This window comes from Carcharhinus amblyrhynchos, chromosome 30 (assembly GCF_965287045.1).
Source record: "Carcharhinus amblyrhynchos chromosome 30, sCarAmb.v2.hapA, whole genome shotgun sequence".
Classification (NCBI taxonomy): Eukaryota; Metazoa; Chordata; class Chondrichthyes; order Carcharhiniformes; family Carcharhinidae; genus Carcharhinus; species Carcharhinus amblyrhynchos.
The window spans coordinates 32,580,173-32,593,360 of NC_137353.1; the positions used below are offsets into that span (position 1 = coordinate 32,580,173).

General features: G+C 41.2%; 1 protein-coding gene and 1 non-coding gene across 6 annotated transcripts in view; both read left to right on the top strand.

Annotated features, from left to right (window-relative positions):
• The window catches only part of cep104 (centrosomal protein 104), a 233,140-nt gene that overhangs the window by 146,017 nt on the left and 73,935 nt on the right, over positions 1–13,188 (top strand). The window lies entirely within an intron of this gene.
• Positions 9,855–9,979, top strand: LOC145360356 (small nucleolar RNA U109). The gene has a single exon (XR_013889710.1). It is a non-coding gene; the product is annotated as a small nucleolar RNA U109 (small nucleolar RNA).

Genomic DNA, 13,188 nt, shown 5'->3' on the forward strand with positions numbered 1-13,188 from the left:
ATGTTTTGGTCTTTGCCGCAGGCTTACGGAGCTTTTGATGGTAAGTTAGAGAGTGGTCAAGGGGGCACTCCCAACATTGGGTGAGAATTGGGTCATGCCGCACCTTTTCTCCGGAGGAGGTGATATGTAGGGTGTTGTGTCTGGATGTTTTCAAGATGGAATGCAGAGATGATGGACTTGGCTGGGTTTGGTTGCGGTTTCCACCTGCAGACATATTCATTTATTTTGGACAGATCAGAATTTAGTGTGGCATCCACGTGCTGGAAAGATTGTGCCCAAATTATCAGGGCAATAACATCAGTATAAATAAATTTTTATGATGATGTGGTGATCGTTGACACTTGTCAGTGTCAGAACACTGCCTGTGGGAGATTATTGGTGAGTGTTCTTGGAGTGCTGAAGTTGTTTCGTAGATAAACCTTCATTTTTCTGCTGCACAGAAATGCAGCTAAAGTAGTTTTAAAAATAGAATTGGCCAACCATGCACTTACGCACACTCACACATGAACTCGACTTGTCCCAGCTAAAGTCACCACTGTAAGAATAACAATACCACCAGATTACACATTTGCACACAGAGCAACTGGAGCACCTCTAACCATCTTACTGCTGCTTTTCTACTAAATGTACACAAAAACTAAGATGATGAAATTTACAGGTCTACCACTTATTTGACATGTCTAAAAAATGCATTTTCTGTTTGATTTCTGTACTTGCAGATGCATAGATAATTTGGAAACTTCATTTGTATGGCAGTTAGGATATAGAATCATATGTGTGAATAGTTTGTCTACTTGGTGATTTGCTTCCTGGACAATGACCAAAAACTGTGCTTTGATTTGTTATTGCCATAGAAACCAAACAGATTTATTGCTGTAGAAACCATGGACGGCCTTTTGAGCTGGCGGGGGGAAGCTATGGATAGTAGACAATTAACATATTGTGCATAGGCTCGTCAGTGGTCTATTCAATTTAATCTGTATTGTAGCTTTTGGAGTTGGCCTGATTTCATCTTAAAATGTATTAGTTACTGAAAAATCATCCCAGCTGGCTTAAACCCTGCTGGAATTTCTGAGAATTTGCATTAGTTTTAAATCGATGGGTTCTCAACAATTCACACTATTTTGCTATCAGTTGGAAAGCCCATATGTCAAAACTACATCGATCTACTTTTGCTTTATAAAAGCTATTATTTTTGCGCCAAATTTGCTCAGTAGTAGAGATAATCAATTTACCCCATTAACATTACTTGCAGCTGTTTTTAATGGAGAGCCATAGCTGTTACTTTACATTCAGGTAGTTAAGCTAGAGAATTGCACCAGAAGGAGGGGAATGAATGGCTTCTTTCCTGGTTGTGATTTTCCCTGACCTGTTCTAGGTGGCTGAAGTCATAGAGAGGTTTTAATTTTTCATTTTGTTCATGAGGTGTCACATCTGCCATCATTTGTGCCTATGCTTTTTGTGATTACCTAATAACTTCACAGAGAATTGGATGTTTCATGAGATGTGTGACTTAAAAGTTTCAAGCTTCATTCAGGTTGATGTGGTTGGAGTGACATGGTTGAAAATTAAACATTTGGGTTGAAATGGGTAGTGCGTGATTCCAAGCTGATTCTAGGACGTTGTTGAGGTCCTGGTAAATGTCAAGAAATTTGGTTTCCAAGGTTTATTGGACTAATGGAGAGTTGCAGCATTGTGGCAAATAGACAGAAGTGATAGCAAGGGTAACCCAGGTGGTAACATTGATTTGAGGTTTCTAATAACACACCAAATTTCTTTGTTCACTTGGGCATCAACAAACAATGAGTAACATCACAAAATAGTTCAAAAAAAATAACTGACCCATTCTGCAGTTCCAAACATTGAAGTATCATATAAAAATATCTGCAATGATAATGAAAGAACATAAGAACATAAGAAATAGGAGCAGAAGTAGGCCATCTGGCCCTTCGAGCCTGCCCCGCCATTCAATAAGATCATGGCTGATCTGTCGTGGCTCAGTTCCACTTTCCCGCCCTCTCCCCATAACCCTTAATCCCTTCTCTTATCAAAAACCCATCAACCCGCTTCTTAAAAATATTTAGCGAGGCAGCCTCCACCACTTCAACGGGCAGAGAATTCCAGAGATTCACCACCCTTTGAGTGAAGAAGTTCCTCCTCAACTCCGTTCTGAACCGCCCCCCCTTTATCTTGAGGCTGTGCCCCCTAGTCCTACTGTCTTTTTTGAGCGGGAAGAGTCTTTCCACCTCTATCCTATCCATCCCATTCATCATCTTATACGTCTCAATGAGATCTCCCCTCATTCTTCTAAACTCTAACGAGTACAAGCCTAGTTTATTCAGCCTCTCCTCATAGCTCAACCCCCTCAACTCCGGTATCAGCCTAGTAAACCTCCTCTGCACTCCCTCCAAGGCCAAAATATCCTTGCGCAGGTGCGGCGCCCAAAACTGCACACAGTACTCCAGCTGCGGCCTCACCAATGCCCTATACAGCTGCAGCAAGACCTCCCTACTTTTATATTCAATCCCCCTCGCTATGAAGGCCAGCATCCCATTCGCCTTCCTGACCAAAAATGCTCACAGAAGGAAGAAGCTGTGGCATTACATGAGTGGCATTCTGCCAATGATCTATCCATAAAGGATCTTACTGTGCCAATGCAAGCAGCACCTTCATACTGGTACACTGCATTCAGCTACAGAGCACACAGCGGCTATAGCAGATATCTAAAGAGCTCAAACTTCCCAGCATGGTTTGCAGTTTCAGGGCCGATTTGATTCTGGTTTTTGTCTTCAGGTATTCATGGGTAGACGCTGGCATAGTGGTAATGTCATTCGACTGGTAATCCAGAAGCTTGAGCTAATATCCTGCAACATGGGTTCAAATCCCAATGTGGAAGCTGTGAATTCAAATTAAGAAATTAAAATTAGTTAATTTATTTATTACTCACAAGTAGGCTCACATTAACACAGTAGTAATGTTACTGTGAAAATCTCCTAGTTGCCACACTCCGGCACCTGTTCGGATACACTGAAGAAGAATTCAGCATGGCCAGTGCACCTAACCAGTGACCCAAGGTAGGAATCGGTCCCAGGTCCTGGCACTATGAGGCAACAGTGCTAACCACTGTGCCACCGTACTGCCCACTAAATTGATTAATGAAACATCTGGAATATATAGCTACTCTCAGTAATGAGCATAATTTATCATCAACAATTTATTATAAAAACCCATTTAGTTCACTAATAATGGATAATGATAATATGGAAATCTGTCCTTATCTGGTTTGGCCTACACGTGACTCCACACTCTCAGCAACGTGACTGACTTTTAACTACCCTCTGAAATAGTCGAGCAAACCATTCAGTTCAAGGGCAAAACTAGGCTTGTACTCGTTAGAGTTTAGAAGAATGAGGGGAGATCTCATTGAGACATATAAGATGATGAATGGGATAGATAGGATAGAGGTGGAGAGGCTCTTCCCGCTCAGAAAGGACAGGACTAGAGGGCACAGCCTCAAGATAAAGGGGGGGGCGGTTTAGAACGGAGTTGAGGAGGAACTTCTTCACTCAAAGGGTGGCGAATCTCTGGAATTCTCTGCCCGTTGAAGTGGTGGAGGCTGCCTCGCTAAATATATTTAAGACGCGGGTTGATAGGTTTTTGATAGGCAAGGTGATTAAGGGTTATGGGGAGAGGGCGGGAAGGTGGAACTGAGACACGACAGATCAGCCATGATCTTATTGAATGGCGGGGCAGGCTCGAAGGGCTAGATGGCCTACTCCTGCTCCTATTTCTTATGTTCTTATGTTCGATTGGTGATGGGCAACAAATGCTGGCCTTGCCAGTGACACCTACATCCCACAAAATATATATTTTTATATAGAGTGCTAGAGTGTGGTCGAATTTGATTCTGAGATGGGTCAGTGTGAGGTCATGTTACACGTTATTTCCGTGCAAGGTGGCTTCTAGATGTACTTAGCATTCCTGCTGGCAAGGTGGAATGCACTGACTGTTGTTTGGCAAGGATTCAGCTTGAGCTGAGTTTCAGTAAATATTCCTGCGTGATGTTAATGTCCCCCTTCAAGGTGTATTCAGTGTCATTGAAAGGTGCTGTTTGTGCTTTCGGAGCAAGATCATCCACATATAGAATGTTTTTGATCATATGTTGCTTGTGCAATATCACAGTAATTTCCTTCTGTGAACATTTCTTTCATTATCTTTCCATAACATCCTGTATTTCTGGTAGTTCAATGTTTGGAACTGCACAGTAGATCAGTCTAAATTTTGGAGCCATCCTTTGGTGTTTCTCTCTCTGTTTGCTGAGGCAAATTTAGTTTGTTGGACAAGTGCCACATTTTAATCCTGTGACTATTTGACCATCCCAAAGAAACATACATACATGGGACTATGAGCTAACTATTAATAAAAGACAGCAAATTATAGCTTTCCTATCATTGTGATTAGGCATTTCAGAAGGAGTTTGATAATACAGCATGATACTATGGATCCTAGAACTTCCAACCTAACAGTACTGTTGGATAACCTTTCCAGCACACAGATTGTAGAGACTGGAGAAGAATCTCAGGACTGCCTTATCAAGGGCAACTGAGGTAAGCAATAAATTCTGACCGTACTAACGACACTTGTACCTTCAAAATGAATTTTTAGAAACACTGGAACGTAACTCTATATTCTCTCGACATTTTCCAGTCTAACCGTTCTGAGTGATGAAATTTTTCTTGAATTCCCCATTGGATTTATATGTGGTTATCTTATACTTACGACACTCTTGACCTTAGTCAAAGTCCTAACATCCACCATGCTCTTGGGAATTGAGTCTGACAGATTTGTGACCCTTTGAGAGAATTTCCCCTTATCTCTCTTTTAAATCTGCCACCCTTTATCCTAAAGCTATGACCTCTTGTTCTAGAATACCCTACGAGAGGAAATATCCTATCCATTTCTACTTTGTCAATCCATCTGATCATCTTGTACACCTCGATCAGATTTTCTGCCATTCTTCTAAACTACAGGGAATATAGGCCTAAAATGCCCAATCCGTCTTCGTAAGATAAACCTCTCATCTCTGGAATCAATCTAGTGAACCTCCTCTGAACTGTCTCCAATGCATCCACAAGGGAACCAAAACTGTGTGCAATATTCCAAGTGCAGTCTCACTAACGCTTTGTACAGTGGCAGCAACACTTCACTACTTGTACAGTAGTCCAACAGGTATATTTGGCATCACGAGCTTTCAGAGCACTGCTCCTTCATCAGGTGAGTCACTCGCCTGATAAAGGATCAGCGCTCTGAAATCTCATGATTCAAAATAAACCCATTGGACTTTAACCTGGTGCTGTGAGACTTCTTACTGTGCCCACCCTAGTCCAACACCGGTACCTCCACATCATCACGACTTCTTTATTCTGTGTAGCAATAAATGCTCGTATTAGGGTACCTGCTGTATCCTCATACTTTCTACGATTCAAGAATGAGGACCCAATCCCTCCGCACTTAAAGTACTCTGAAGTTTCTCTCCATTTAGATAATTTGTCTTGTATTTTTCCCATCAAAACTTACCCAAGTTAAACTTCATCTGTCAAATTTGGCCCATTCACTTCACCTATCCACATCCATTTGTGATAATGAAATAAGCAATTTAAAACTTACAGACATTTTAATAGCGTCTGCAAACTTGGCTGTGGTACTTATTATCCCTGCATCCAAATCATTAATATGGAATGTAAATAGTTGGGGCCAAAAAGCCAAACCCTGTCCACCCCACTAGTTTCATCTTGTCAACGAAAAAAAGACCCGCTTTATCCCAAGTCTCTTGCCACCATCTTCCCAAAGGCAATTAGGGATAGTTAACAAATGCTGGCCTATCCAGTCATGCCCACATCTTGTGAAAGAAGAAACTAATTCAATGAAGTTAGTCATATATGACTTGCATAGCAGTTCATTCTAGCAGTTCTTTTATTAACCATATTTTTTCCAAGGGACAGTTAATTTTGTCGTGTACTATTTCCTCCAAAAGATTCCACATCACTGATCGTAGGCAGATTACATTTAGTTACCAAGTTTATTGTTCTTGTTTTACACTTCAGTCTTCTGGCAGTTCCTCCAAGGTTAGACAAATGTGGCCAGAGTCTCTGTTTTAACCCATAAATACCTTGGCAACTGAAGATGCATCCCATTCAGACCAGGTGACTTCTGCACAATTGAGAACTCTCAATCTTATAAAGTACCTCATTTTTATTTGCATTCTTTCCGATTTCTCTCTTATCTCTCTCTTTACTACGACATTGGTAGCATCATTTTTTGTGAGTAGAGATGCAACGTACTGATTTACTTTTTCTAATTTATTTATGGGATGGTGACATCACTGGCTAGGCAACATTTGTAGCCATCCCTAAATGCTTGGTGGTAGTGAGCTGCCTGCTTGAATCATTGCAGTCCGTGTGTAGGTATTCACATACTGCTGTTCAGGAGCGAATGAATAGTTGTGGATCAAATGCCAATCAAGAAGTTGCTTTGTCCTGGATGGTGGTGAGCTTCTTGTTGTTGGAGTTTCATTCATCCAGGCAAGTTGAGAGTATTCCTTTGCACTCCTGACTTGTGCCCTGCGGATGCTGGGCAGGTTTTGGCGAGTCAGTAGATTAGTTACTCGCTGCAAGATTATATGGTTAATCCTGTTCAGTTTCTGGTCCGTGGAAATCCCAGGTGGTTGATATTGGGAAATTCAGTGATGACGTCATTGAATATCAATGGTTCAATCTTCTCTTGTTGGAGTTGATAATTTCATAACATTTGTGTGACGCAAATGTTGTTTGCCAGATGTCAGCACAAGCCTGGATATTGTCCGAGCCTTGCTGCATTTGGTCATTGACTGCTTCAGTATCTGAGGAGCTGTGAGTGGCACTGAACACTGTGCAATCATGAGCAAACATCTCCCCCCCCGACCTTATGATGAAGGAAGGTCATTGATGAATCAGCTGAAGATGGTTGGACTGAGGACACTACCATGAGGAGCTCCTGCAGTGATGTCCTCGGATTGAGATGATTGACCTCTGACCATTACAACATCTTCCTTTGTGCTAGGTATGGCTCCTGACCAGTGGAGAGTCCTCACCCCAATAAAAACCTCAGCCATACCTTCTGCTTCCAGGAGAAGATCTTGTTTTTGGTCTCTAGATTGCCCAACCTTTCACTAGGTGGCCCTTTTGTTATTTGTGTGTTTATTTGAGTTCTCTATTTTATTAGCTGCTGATTTTAATTTTAAAACCAGGAGTTGAAATGCCCCCTTTGTTGCAGTCAAAGGAAGAAAGCATGTTCTTTTTTGTTTAAGGATATACTTGCCAATTCAGTGAATATTTAAATATTTATGGACTGTGATCATAAAATAACCTGTAGGGTAGGTTGTCTTGAGTTTAACAAAGAAGGGTTTGCTTTATTTATATTTAAACCAATCTAATTAAAATAACAACATATACACCAGTGTGCAAATGAATGCAATCAAAGTTCACACAGAAATCATAGAATCATAGAAGTTTACAGTGTGGAACAGGCCCTTCAGCCCAACAGCCGTATGCAAATTTTTAAAAAATTTCCTAAACTAATCCCAATTGCCTGCATTTTTCCCATATCCCTCTATATCCATCATACCCATGTAACTATCTAACTGCTTTTTAAAAGATAAAATTGTACCCGCCTTTACTACTACCTCTGGCAGCTTGTTCCAGACACTCACCACCCTCTGTGAAAAAATTAGCCCTCTTGATACTTTTGTACCTCTCCCCTCTCACCTTATACCTATGCCTCCTAATTTTAAACCTCTCTACCTTTGCGAAAAGATATTAGCTATCTACCTTGTCTATGCCCCTCATTATTTAATAGACCTCTGAGGTCACCCCCTCAGCCTCCTATGTTCCAGACAGAAAAGTCCCAATCTATTCAGCCTCTTATAACTCAAACCATCAAGTTCCAGTAGCATCCTAGTAAATCTTTTTTGCGCTCTTTCTAGTTTAATAATATCCTTCCTATAATAGCGTGAGATTATCGAGTGAGGGAGAATAGGTTGTCTGAACTTGAGTCTATAAAAAAAATTAGAGTCAGTAGTATGATAACTCGGCTGGCTTTGAGGTAAATTTAATCTTGTGCTTCAGTTTTAAGGTCTACATGACTTGAGTTTGCTGTTTTTTGAGAGACTAGTGCTGAGTGGGATTTTTCTAAGAAATCTCTAGCTGCTGCAAGGCATTCTTGGATGAACACAGTCAGCAAACGGGGCTCGAGGTGTTGGACAGAAAGGGAAGTCGGAGGGAATCTGCTTGGGTCATCTCTGCAAGTTGCTTGTTCTCCATTCTGCTGAAAAACATATGGCTAAAACATACAAAGGGTTTGCCTGTCAGGTGACCTCCTTCCAATTGCAGAGAGATTTTTAAAAAAGGCATTGTTCATGTATTCCAAAGGTGAGTTGCTTAGCTTATGTCTGAAAGCTAGGTGCATTCTCAAAGTGATTTGTCTTAACGAACCATCTCCAACAATAGAATACCTCTGCTGATTGCCGTAGATGCTTTGCTGATGAGAGAGGTGATGAATCCTTCACACTCCCCTGAAGTGATTGTCCTTGGGTTTTGCAAACGGACTGACTCGACTCCAGTGAATTAAAATGTGTTGCGAGACAAATTAGGGTTAGCTATCTTGGGAGTTCAAATCACGTTAGTATGTGTTTTTTAAAAATCTGTTTACAGATTTCCCACTAGTAGATTAAAAACCATTCTCTGACGTAAAGCATATTGACATGACGTCATGTCTTCGGTGTTTCTTATTTTCTCCTCTTGACTGACTGGGAAGACAGGAAGTCGGGCCACAATCAGATCAGCTATGATCTTATCAAATTATAGGGCAGCATGGTGACAGTGGTTGGCACTGCTGCCTCACAGCACCAGGCTCCCAGGTTCGGTTCTGGCTTGGGTCACTGTCTATGTGGAGTTTGCGCATTCTACTCATGTCTGCATGGGTTTCCTCCGGATGCTTCAGTTTCCTCCCACAGTCCAAAGATATGTGGGTTAGGTAGTTTAGTCCTGCTAAATTGCCCCGTAGTATCTGGCGGGAGGGCTAGCTGTGGTAACTGCATGGGGTTATGGGGATAGAGCCTGTGTGGGATTGTATTGGTGCAGACTTGATGGGCAGAATGGCCTCTTGCTACACTGTAGGATTCAGTGAAATGATGGTTCAGGCTTGAGGGGCTGAATGACGTACTCCTGCTTATAATTCCTTTGTTACGTTCTCCCATATATTCAGTTTGGTTCTGTACTGGTTCTGTACTAGTTCTGAGCATAATATTTATTGTTTTTCTTTTTCAACTCCAACTCAATATTTAAATGCCCTTCCTTTCACCCATTCAAACATGTTCCACTTCTTCATTCCTCAGAACAAGTTCTTCATTGGACAGGAAACACAATGATAAATAACATTCTGCCATATGTACTTCAGGAATTTCACTCCTCTTTGTCCTTAACATTATTTTCCTATAATAATTGAATCTCATTATTATAACTCTGTTCTTGCATCTTACTGAAACCTGCTCCTCAAACCTTCTTCCCACTAGTTCCCACTAGTATACAGGCATTTACTACTATGTGGCCTGTAGTATACATTTAGCAATTTAATAGCTCTTCAGTTGCCTTTTAATGCTAAATAATTTGTCTTTGAGACCTTGAGTACAAAATCCTTTCTAGTATCTTTGATCAGCATTGCCATTCTGCTTCTTGCTTCACCCTTTCTTCTCTTTCGTGAATATCTTGTAGCCAGATGAAGAGATGGAATGGTATAAAGCTAATGCACAATTATAATTTCTGAAAGTTCAGACATCTATTCCCATTAGGTGTTTGATACGATAACGTGCAAGAGAAATTTCAGAGATAACAGGGCCAGCAGTCTTTCTGCACAGACTGAATGGTAGTATAAATCTCTGACACCACTGCACAATAATAAATAATGGAAACCAGTAAGTGTGGGAAAATAAATGGAAAACTCTCCCGTTGATGTTTCATTAACCCATAAAGATTTGGGGTGGCATAAAATTTGATCCATGTTATGCACTGAGTTAGTATAAAAAGAGTTTCTGCATAGATAGTTGCTAATGCTTATTTTTGAAGTACTTGTTTTTAAATTGACATGAGCAGAAGAACCAAATAACCCCCTTGTTGGGTTCCAGTGCACATTTTTGTGCCAGTAATAAGAATGCGTTACTTTGAGTGGAAGCAAAAGCTCAATCAACTATTCTTCATTTAGACAATTGTAAAGCACACACATCATCACAAAGTCAGTAAATCCCAAATAACACTTTTTGTAGTTGCATGTCAGCATTTAATGTCTGACTTGGCATTTTCATATTTGCTTCACCTTTTCCCCTTAGATCCACACTACCCTTATTTTTCTCAATGCCCTTGGTAGCCAAAGATCTGTCACTCTCTAACTTTAATGTACTGAATAATCAAGCATCCACTGCTCTCTGGAGTAAAAAATTCCCAAGGTTCACAACTCTTGAGTAAAGAAATTTCTCCTCATGGCAGTCCTTAATAGCTGACCCCTTATTCTGACATTGTGGCCCCCATATTCTAGATTCCCTAACGAGGGAATTATTTTGTTAGTAACGACCCTACAAACTCAGAATTTTATGTTTCCATTAGATCACCTCTGTCCTAAGTTCCGAGAATCTAAGTCTCATCTACTCAAACTCTTCTTGTAGGAAAAAGAATGCCCATCCCAGGAAAGTGGTCTGATGAACTGGGTTCTGGGTCACCTTCTTGAACCATGTGTTTGGGAGCTTGTACAATGCTATTAGTAGGAAGCTCCAGGACTTTTGTACTCAACAATAAAAGAATAATAGTACACATCCAAGTCAGAATGCTGAGAGATCTGGGGAAGGGAAGTTGGAACTTTTGGTGTCTGCTGCCCTTGTCCTTCACTGCATTAGAGGTTTCAGATTTGGAAGGTGTTGCCACAGAAGGCTGAGGAGACAGGTAGAAGCTTGATAGAATGATATAGCTATGACAGAAGCGTGGCTTAACAGGAGACAGTGATAATAGCTCAACATTCTTCGTTACACAGTTTTCTGGCACAATGGGGATTTAAAAAAAAGGAGGGGATGGGTGGCAACTTTGGTTACAAAGCAATTACAACAGGGGTGACACAGTGCCCAGCACTGCTGCCTCAGTGCCAGGGACCAGAGTTCAACTCCCAGCTTGGGTCACTGTCTGTGCAGAGTCTGCACATTATCCCGTGTCTGCATGGGTTTCCTCTGGGTGCTCCGGTTTCCTCCCACACTCTGAAAGACGTGCTAGTTCGGTGCATTGGCCATGCCAAATTCTTCCTCAGTGTGCCCAAACAAATGCTGGAGTGTGGTGACTAGGGGATTTTCACAGTAACTTCATTGCAATGTTAATGTAAGCCTACTTGTGGCTTATAAACTTTAACTGTGAGGAGGGTGCTATGTTCGAAGGATCATTAATTGAGGTCATTTGGATTGAGTTTAGGATCAAAAGAGAGGCAGTCACATAACGGTGTACTATCATCCCCCAAACAGCCAGAGGCAAACCTCTGAGAAGTGCAGTAATAAGAATGGGTTACTTTGAGTGGAAGCAAAAGCCCAATCAACTATTCTTCATTTAGACAATTGGAAAGCGCACACACCATCACAGTCAGTAAATCCCAAATAACATTTTTTGTAGTTGCATGTCAGCATTTAATGTTTGACTTAGCATTTTCATATTTGCTTCACCTTTTCCCCTTAGATCCACACTACCCTTATTTTTCTCAATGCCCTTGGTAGCCAAAGATCTGTCACTCTCTAACTTTAATGTACTGAATAATCAAGCATCCACTGCTCTCTGGAGTAAAAAATTCCCAAGGTTCTCAACTCTTGAGTAAAGAAATTTCTCCTCATGGCCGTCCTTAATAGCTGACCCCTTATTCTGACATTGTGGCCCCCATATTCTAGATTCCCTAACGAGGGAATTATTTTGTTAGTATCTACCCTACAAACTCAGAATTTTATGTTTCCATTAGATCAACTCTCTCCTAAGTTCCGAGAATGTAAGTCTCATCTACTCAAACTCTTCTTATTACGGAATTTTAACTACCCAATATTAACTGGGATAGATTTAGTGTGAAAAAGATGGTGCGATCAGAAATCTTGGTGTATTCAGGAGGAGTTTTTATTTTGGCGAGGATTTAGCAAGCTCAAGAAAAGAGAGCACAGTTCTGGGTTTTAAGAAATGAAGGACAGGTCAATAAGGTGGTTAAGAAGACATATCCTTTAATTTATTACTTGAGTTAGAATAGGATACAAGAGCAAGAAGCTTAGGCTAAAACAGTAGTTAGGCCACAACTTGAATAGTTCTGATCACCTGATTACAGAAAGGATATAATCAGAGAGGATGCAGAGGAGACCAAAGCAGCCCATCCAGCATATATTCTGCTGCCCTCACTGCTCTGAGGCTTTCTTCTAGCTGTATTCAGCATGGGAGATCCTGATTCATCTGAAGAAGGGTGATCAGTGCAAGGACATTGGGGAGGCTGGAAGTTTGATTGTGAGCAACAGCCAGACTGGTCTGTGGGACAACACTCCCAATTTTAGGACCCAAGTGGCATTGAGGAAGACTTTGAGTTGACCGCATACTATAAAGCGGTAAAGGTGGCACAGCACGGTGGATAGCACTGCTGCCTCACAGTACCAGGGACCCAGATTCGATTCCAGCCTCAAATGACTGACTGTGTGGAGGTTGCATGTTCTCCCTGTATCCTTGTGGGTTTCCTCTGGGTGCATCAGTTTCCTTCCACACTCCAAAGATATGTGGGTTAGGTTAATTGGCCAATTAACCCCCAGTGTTAGGGGAATTAACAAAATAAATGCATGGCGTTACTGGGATACGGCCTGGGTGGGGTTGTTGTCAGTACAGGTTCAATGGAACAAATGGCTTCCTTCTGCATGGTGGGATTCTCTAATTCTATGTAGAGCCTCATACAGTCATCTTGTGAATAGATTGGAATAATGGCCCAGGACTTCAGTTTCAGTTTGTTAAGAACCCTGCTGATGTTAAATGTAGGGTATCTCAAAACCCAGAAGGGTATGATGGAACATGAGTTCTTAGTGGCATATATTTTCAATTTGGTATATTATGAGGA